Source organism: Loxodonta africana, chromosome 12 (assembly GCF_030014295.1).
Source record: "Loxodonta africana isolate mLoxAfr1 chromosome 12, mLoxAfr1.hap2, whole genome shotgun sequence".
Lineage (NCBI taxonomy): Eukaryota > Metazoa > Chordata > Mammalia > Proboscidea > Elephantidae > Loxodonta > Loxodonta africana.
This window is the reverse complement of record NC_087353.1, coordinates 32,717,704-32,726,453: the sequence shown is the minus strand read 5'-3', so window position 1 is coordinate 32,726,453 and position 8,750 is coordinate 32,717,704. Positions and strand designations below refer to the sequence as shown.

The following is an 8,750-nucleotide window of genomic DNA, read 5'->3' as shown; positions in this document are numbered from 1 at the left end:
TGGGGATGGAGGTCAAGGTGAAACCTTGGTGTTATTTGCAATATGGTTTATCTTTTTTTTTTTACAATGACAGTGTATTCATGTACTATGAAATTAAAAAGGAATGATTAAAAAAAAGAGAAGAAAAAAAAATCCCTCCTTCACACAGGGCCTGGAACATGGCAGGGTCTTAGTTGTTGTTGTTATGTGCTGTTGAGTCGGTTCTGACTCATAGCAACCCTATAGGACAGGGTAGAACTGCTCCATAGGATTTCCAAGGAGTGGCTGGTGGATTTGAATTGCCAACCTTTTGGTTAGCAGCCAAGTTCTTAACCACTGTGCCACCAGGGCTAGTAGCAATGATAAGAGCTTCTACATATTGTGTGTCTTCTACTTGCCAAGTGCTTTATACATGTTATCTCATTTTATCCTCAAGTATTATTTCCCTCATTTTACAGATAAAGAAACTGAGGCTCAAAGAGGTAATTTGTCCAAGAACACATCAGTCATTTTTACTGCAAAGCTTGTGATCGTTCCACTAAACCAAATTGTTCCAGTAAACCAACTTAAATCCCTGTAAGCTACATTGGAGAAGGGAAAGAGAACATGTCAGGTGGGGAAATGAAAAGTAGTACCATAGTTAACTGAATTTTATTCATAGACTTGACCTATATAATAGTTAGTGAATATATGGACTCATAGCAACCGTATAGGACAGAGTAGAATTGCCCCATAGAGTTTCCAAGGAGAGGCTGGTGGAATAGAATTGCCCCATAGAGTTTCCAAGGAGAGGCTGGTGGATTTGAACTGCCGACCTTTTGGTTAGCGGCCAAGCTCTTAACCGCTAAGCCACCAGCAGGGTCTTAGCGGATGTGAGTTCCTGACCTCTGTCCTCTCTTTCCCCTTCTGCTCTCACGGTTCAGACTTCATCATGTGCTGCATCTGATGACCTCCAGGAATCAGACGTCTCTGCTTAAAACCCTCTGTGGGCTGCCTGGGGCTGAAGTACACAATCTGGCTCCAGTTCTCAGTCAGCTCTACCTCCTGCCACTCCCTGCACTGCTGGCCCTGAGCAGAAAGAGGCATTATTACTAACCAGTCCACAGTTGGCCCTGCCCTTTCATGCCCCAGCTGGCCAAGCCTTCCTCTACCTGGAACATTCTTTCCCTCTTGCTCCTCTGCCTGGCCAACTGCTACTCAGCAGCTAGGTTTCTGCCTGAACGTCAGCTACTAGGGGAGGCCCTCCCTGACCCTAGACCCCCCCCCAGTTCTGAGGCCCCCTGGCTCCTGAATCACCTATCGTTGTCTCTAACACTGTATTTCTGACTGCCTCCCTGACCAGGCAGAGAGTTGTTCTAGGGTGGGGCCCACGCCTTACTCAATTATCTTGCACTTCTCCTGGCCCAGCCAGAAGGGCCCAGCTCACCTTCCACTCCCTAGCCTTCTTTGCTGAGGAGACAGGTTTAGAGCGAGAGACTGAGCCCTCTGCCAAACTGTCTCTTCATTTACCCATCTCATTCATCCATTCGGTCACTCATTTATTCATTCATCAAATCTTGCCTTAGAAAAAAGGCTTTATTGTTGTTTTAATGAGAAAATTGATATTTGCTTGTCATGATGAATTCAAACAATACCAAAACATGCAACACAAAACTCTAAAGTTCCTTTTCCCTTAGCTTATTCTTCAGGTGTAAATACTGTTAAAAGTTTGTTATGAATCCTTTCAGATTTTTTCCTATGCATATGTAATTGTATGTGTGTGTCAGCATCTATGTTAACAACATGTATTGAAGGTGGCCTGGGCCCTCCTTGCTGGGCTAGGAAAAGTGCAGGAAAATTGTCTTCTCATCAGAGAGGGCTTCCTACCACCTGTGGTTGCAAGACCACCACTCAGCTTTGGTGTTCAAGGCCCTCCACGATCCCACCCCCAACCCCTACCTTCCCAGTATAATCCCATTGATCTGGTTTCCAGAAAACTTGGCATTTTCCAGCCTCTCCCACTTTGTTCAAACTGTGCCCCCTGCCTGGAGCACCCTTCCCTCGTCTCTCTACCTAGACAAGCCCAATTTGTCACTAGAGGCTCCTACTTGCTCTAGGGCCCTTCTCTGAACTCTCCTGGACTGACTGCCTGGCTTCCATTGGGTCCAGTATCTTGAGTGAGCTTTTGTCTGTCTGTATATTAGTCTACATCAGATAGAGAGCAGGGCCCCCAAGGGCAATGACCAGCTCCTTCTCCAGGGTCCACACAACCTGCCGTCTTACTTAAAGGAATTCCTTTCTAGCTTTACCGACACTCCATACCAAAGGGTTTCAAAGGGAGGGTAGGGAGATAATCAAATACAGTACCCATGGGAGTTTTGTCAATAATAAGTGTTTCTACAGATTAGGCCTTAAAAGTACATGTGTCAGGGCTTGGGTGGTCAGCAGGTAGATATGTGGGAACATCAGCTCCTAGGAGAGAGTTCAGGGGCCCATAGTGTGGTCTCTAGGGGTTATCAGTGGACAGGGTGAGACCTGAGGCAAATAAGCTGTGCAAGTTGAGGGAAGTCCCTTGCAGTCTCCAAAGAAGTCAGCTTTGATCCTGAAATCATGGACTGGTGCCAGAAACAATAGTTTTCAGCAATAGCTAAAAATTTCAGATTACTTACTAAGTGCCAGGCATTAAGTACTTTACGTAGAATATCTTATTTCAGCCCCCCATCAGCTATCTGAGGAATGTACTATAGTTAAACCCTTTTTACAGATGATGACAGGCTTAGAGAGGTTGCATGACTTGTCCAGGATGTCTGGGCTAGTGTTCAAATCCAGACAGTCTGACAGCAGAGGCAAAACACTGAACAGCTGTCCAAGGCTCTGGAATCAGGGTTCCACAGGGCCAGGAGGGTAGCAGACTAGCAGGACAGGCACATGTTGTATGACCAGTGCTTCAGCTCATCCTTGTCATGACGAATGTGTAGATCTTCTGATTCTGCAAGGAAAATCAGAAATCTGGAGTCTTACATGCAGTTCCATTAGGAAATCTTTTTTAAACACTGTGTGAAGACAAAACACATCTACAGGCCAAATTCAACCACTGCCCAGATAGCCTCCTTCGTAGAATTCCAAGTTGCCTTTGGGTGAATGAACTCAGCCACTTATCTGTTGTGTGAACTTGCACGTGTATCCTGGGGCTGGAAGTGAGGCACACCAGTGTGTGTGTGTGTGTGTAGGTGGGTGCACATGTACTACACACAGGGATGTGCACTGACATAGCACTGTGGCTTCCATGATCTCAGGAATCCCTCAGAGTCCATCCCAGAGTCTCCCCTGAGGACCTTTAGAATTCTAACTTCTCTATTATTTCTAGGGTTGTGCCTTGGACCAAGTGTGGTGGTAATTGTTTTATATGTATTTTCTCATTTAATCCTTCCTACTATCTGAGCGTGGAAACCCTGGTGGCGTGCTGGTCAAGACCTATGGCTGCTAACCAAAAGTTGGCAGTTGGAATCCACCAGGTGCTCCTTGGAAACTCCATGGGGCAGTTCTACTCTGTCCTGTAGGGTCACTATAAGTCAGAATCAACGGAATGGCAATGGATTTTGGGGTATTATCTGAGCTCAGAATGCTTAAGAAACTTGCCCAAAGGGAGAGGGTAGCAAAGTGAGATCCAAGCTCAAGTCTCCGTGCCACCGTTTGCGTGCTCGGCCTCCCTTCTATGTATGGAGCACTTATGTGTATATGCCAGGTCCTCTGCTGAGCACTCTGCAGATCTTACCTCATTAACTCTCATTAGAGAGGTACTATTACTTCCCCCAATTCATAGAGGTGCAAATTAAAGCACAAAGAGGTTAAGTAACTTGTCCAACATATCCCAGTTAAGGCAGCTCCAAGAATTTGTAGAAGGAAATTGCATCTACACAGGGTCCTTGTAAAGGCCCTTGATTGCTGAGGAGAGTGTGGGTGAGATAGATGTAACTGCAGCTCCCCAGCTCCCCTAGCCTAAAAGCCTCACAACAGCTCCCCTTCCAACATGGGGTTGAGTCAGAGAGCCTGGGGGCTCCTCAGAAACCAGGTCATTGATGACTCTTTGTGTGGATGGGCTGGGGGGCAGCGACAAGTGGACCCACCCCAGGAAGTGGCTCAGGGTGAATTGGCCTGACTGCACCTGGGAGGGTGTGGCTGATGTTTGCACACACCCCTACAGGAAGTATCCCAGCCAAGCCTCCAACAAAGGTGGCTACTTTGCCCCATCTGAGTCATAGCCAAGGGAGGAGTCCACCTCATCACTTCATGCCTCAGGGTTGCCCCAGCCTGGAGAGTCACTTCACACACCAAAGCAGCTCCTCTGGCACTAGCTGTTTACATCAATCAGGTGGAGATATGCCATTGCTGAGAGATTTCAAAGCCACAAGCTTCCTCGCCCTCATCCGTCCCCAAGCCTTACTGAATTCTATCTCCTCCATATTTTCCAATCCTGCCCCCACATTCCCTGCCACTGCCCCCAGAGCAGGCTTTGTCCTAGTTTCTGCTGTCTTTTCTGTGCCACTGTCTGCCACCTCCATCCTTACAGTCTGTCCTCCACACAGTAGCCAGAAGACCTTCCTAAAATGCAAACTTGATCCCATCTGTCTGAAGAAGAATTTATGTCTTTGAATTACGGTGTTGGCGAAGAATATTGACTACACTGTAGACTATCAGAAGAATGAACAAGTCTTGAAAGAAATACAGCCAGAGTGCTCCTTGGAAGCAAGGATGGTGAGACTTCGTCTCATGTACTTTGCACATGTTATCAGGAGGGACCAGTCCCTGGAGAAGGACCTTATGCTTCATAAAGTAGAGGGTCAACCAAAAAGAGGAAGACCCTCAACGAGATGAATTGACTGATTGACACAGTGGCTGCAATGATGGGCTCAAGCATAGCAACGATTGTGAGGATGGCGCAGGACTGGGCAGTGTTCCATTCTTGTATATAGGGACGCTATGAGTAGGAACCGACCCAATGACACCTAACAATGACAACCTGCCTGTGGTAGGCTGTGAAATGGCTCCCCAAAAGACATCTATGCCCTAATCCCTGGCACCTGTGAATTTTACTTTATATGGCCAAAAAAGCGGGAGTGGGGGGGGGGGTGATGTGACTCAATTAAGCATTTTGAGATGGGAACCATATTTTGATTGTCCAGGTGGACCCTAAATACAATCACATTTATCCTTATAAGAGGGAGGTAGAGGGAGATTTTACTACACACAGAGAAGGCGATATGAAAATGGTGCAGATGGAGATTTGAAGATCCTGGCCTTAAAGATAGGAAATCCTGGTGGTGTAATGGTTAAGAGCTATGGCTGCTAATCAAAATGCCGGCAGTTCAAATCCACCGGGCACTCCTTGGAAACCCTATGGGGCAGTTCCATCCTGTCCTATAGGGTCGCTATGAGTCAGAATCGACTCTATGGTAATGTTCTTTTTTGTTTTTTGTTTTGGCTTTAAAGTACTGGAGTGATATTGCCACAAGCCAAGGAATGCCAGCAGCCACCAGATACTGGAAGAGGAAAGGAAAGGATTGTTTTCTGGAGCCTCTGGAAGGAGTGTCACACTTCTGGCACCTTGACTTTAGCCCAGTGATACTGGTTTTGGACTCCTGGCCGCCAGAGCTATCAGAGAACAAATGTGCATTGTTTGAAGCCATGTTTGTGGTAATTTGTTACAACATCCACAGGAAGTAATACCTGGCCAAAATCCTCTTTCTCCATCTAAGGACAGGTCCTAATGTCTTCTCACCCAGGGCCAGCCTGGCCCTCATCTGTGAAACCTTTTGGAAACTTGTCCCTGCATGTGGAATCAATTGTTCCCTCCAGCTGCTGGTTAACAGGTTAGTAGTACACTCGCTTCTTTGTTTTATAACGATTGTTTATATTTGTTTCTCCCCAAGGACTGTGAACCCCCTGAAAAGGAGAACCTTATGTTGTCACGTTCGTATCTCCAGCATCCAGCCCTGGGTTTGGCTCCCAGTGGGTACTGCACAGCTGTAGCACTGCTGCATTGCCACCTCTAGGGGGCAGCATTCCTGCTGTGAGCTGTGGGATGTGAAGCTCCTAGAGCACAACTCTAATGGACACCGTTTACATGGAAGATACTATGGATACTGCTATCTGAAATTGGACAATGCTGCAGCTCTGGACTTGTTCATCAAATAAATAAACACAGTCTCCTCAACAACAACAAAAAAGCTATCCCCATAGATAAAGGTGTTTATAGGTCTCCCTGAGGACAGCAGCATCATGAGAAGAAGTCCAGTCTCCTGAGGGGACCAACCTTGGGGGTGTAATTTGGATGTGTAAATTTCAATGATATTTTTCAAAGGCATATTTATTCTTTCTCCCTCGCTGACATTCTACTGATACAGGAGGCAACTTGAAGGCAAGGGAACCTATAGATTAGAAATGGGCAGGTAGTCTGAGGAAAGTCTTGAGGATGGCAACAGAGAACAAGGACATGAAAGTCTAATACACCTGCAGATACAGATGCTTGCAGATATCTATGAGAACAAACACATTAGTTCCTTAGAAGAAACAAAACTTTCCATTGCCTTTAGCTCTTCATGTCTCAAAATGGACTCAAGGACAGCCCTACAGCAGGTGTGGCGAGGGGGTTTCTTTAGAGCCCCGGATGGAAGCTGAGGCCATACTGCTGCCTGGAGATCCAGTGAATGCAAGTCTGCGGAGCATCTAGAGGAGGAGGGGGCCTGTGGTGCTTCAGGTAGTCCTCTGAAGACACCACCTCTATTACACATAGCTCCTTTCTGTTTACACCTCTTTTGGGGACTAGAGTTGCTAGGTGATTCCAGTCAAATCCTAAATGTAACACACAGTCAGGCTGGGAAACTACCTCCAAGAGGCTCTGATTGGAGGAATCTTCAAAGCCATTTCTAAAAATGGCTTGGCAGGGGCATCTGACCTCTTCTAACTCCAAGAGGGGGAGAGAGAATCACCATCAGCATCAACAGCCCAAGGCTGATTCTACGAGGTGGACGTCAAACATACCTCTGCCCTCCAACCGTTTTATCAATTTTGACACCAGCCATCCCTCCCATGGCACTCTCTATATCTCTGCTGGGCTCGAGAATTTGTTGCAATGCCCACACAGAGCTCACAGATAATACTCACGATTGTGGCGTTTATTATACAAGTAACAGTTTACAATTGAGGAAAGGAAACAACTCAGGATACAGTTATTCCATCAGGACAGCTTCTCAGCCATGCCCACAGGCAGACCTCTTCTTGGCCCTTAGCCTCTTGGCCCTCAGCTCCTTGGGCCTCTTGGGCTGGCTCAGCCTCTGCCCTGCTCGGACAAGTGTTACAAAGCTTGTTGCTCCCCCAATAAGTGCCCTACATTGCCAGTAAGCCTTGACCTGAAAGCGCTCAGCTCTCTAGCTCTGTGGATCAGTGAGCCTAACTCTGCTCACAAGTGTCTGGAGGCACCCCACTCTGCTAGCAAGTCTCCTGCCCAAAGGTGCTCAGCTTTTTCACTCTGTGGGCCAGGAAGCCCATTGCGTCGTCTTCTGGTTCTGCTGCCTCTGTTTTTGCTGTTTCTCGGCTGCTGCTTCTCGTCAACTCCAGTGTTACAGCTCTCTCTTGCTCTGTCTCCTGGGTCTAGGAGGTTCTCAGTGCAGGGATCCTGGGTCCAAAGGATGTGCTCTACTCTTAGCTCTTCTTTCTTGGTGGTAGTGAGGTCCCCCACCACCCTCCTCTGGGATTGCTCATTTTAAGCCTAGCGGGATGGCAAAACTGACCAATCATCTAGTTAAGAGTTCAATACACCTTAATTTGCATGGTCCCACTCTCACAAGGGTGCCAAGCAACTTATTTACAGTATTAGCAAGCTGTCCAATTCCCTGGTGGCAAAGTGGTTAAGAGCTCAGCTGCTAACCACAAGGTCAATAGTTCAAATCCACCAGTCACTCCTTGGAAACTCTAGGGGGGCAGTTCTACTCTGCCCTACAGGGTCGCTATGAGTCGGAAACCACTTGGCAGCAATGGGTTTGGTTTTAATTTTTGGTTCCAATCCCCTTGGTGGGTCACAAGCACTTTATTTGCATAGTCCCGCCCAATCATTTCATGGGAGTTACAAGATCATAGCGAGAAAGGCCATTGCATTGCACCATTTTCTCTCCCTTGTTCCCAGGCACCTCTTCTTCTGTCTGAAATTGTCTTCCATACACTCTCTTGAAGGTATCCACTTAGTCATATGTAGAAGATTAAATTTATCAGTGTATTTGTTGGGATAAGATTTTCTTGCAAGTGACAGAAAATCCAGAATAATAGCATCTTAAGGAAAAAAAGAAGTATATTTCTCCATCATGTATAAGTCTGAGTAGGCAGTCCAGGGCAGGCATGGTGCTCCACAGGACAGGGGCCCATGCTCCTCCTAACTTGTTGCTCTGCCATCTGTGGCCTCAATTCCCCAGTTCACTTCCTGGTCCATGATGGCTGCTCCAGCTGTAGCCATGGTTTCTGCATTCCAACCAAGTGGAATGAGAAAAGGGAAGAAGAAGGGCATCTCTCTTCTTTTTAAGGACACTAACTAACCTAAAGTTGCACTTACCACTTCTGCTTATGTGTCTTTGGCAAAACCCTAATCACATGGCTACTCATAGCTGCAAGAGATGCTGGGAAAGGTAGCCTTTATTTTGACTGGCCATGAGCCCAGCTGAAGAGAACCAATATGCGAAGCAACCAATAGCATCTGCCCAACCAATCAGCAACAAAAGGCTTTAGCAAAATGTTTCATAACG

At 46.8% G+C, this 8,750-nt stretch overlaps 1 long non-coding RNA gene across 1 annotated transcript in view; it reads right to left on the bottom strand.

Annotated features, from left to right (window-relative positions):
* Nucleotides 1-609: 609 nt before the first annotated feature.
* The window catches only part of LOC135232933 (uncharacterized), a 14,605-nt gene continuing 6,464 nt past the window's right edge, over nt 610-8,750 (bottom strand). The window contains exon 3 of the long non-coding RNA XR_010323556.1: nt 610-2,947. This is a non-coding gene — a long non-coding RNA (uncharacterized LOC135232933). The remainder of the gene's footprint in view (nt 2,948-8,750) is intronic.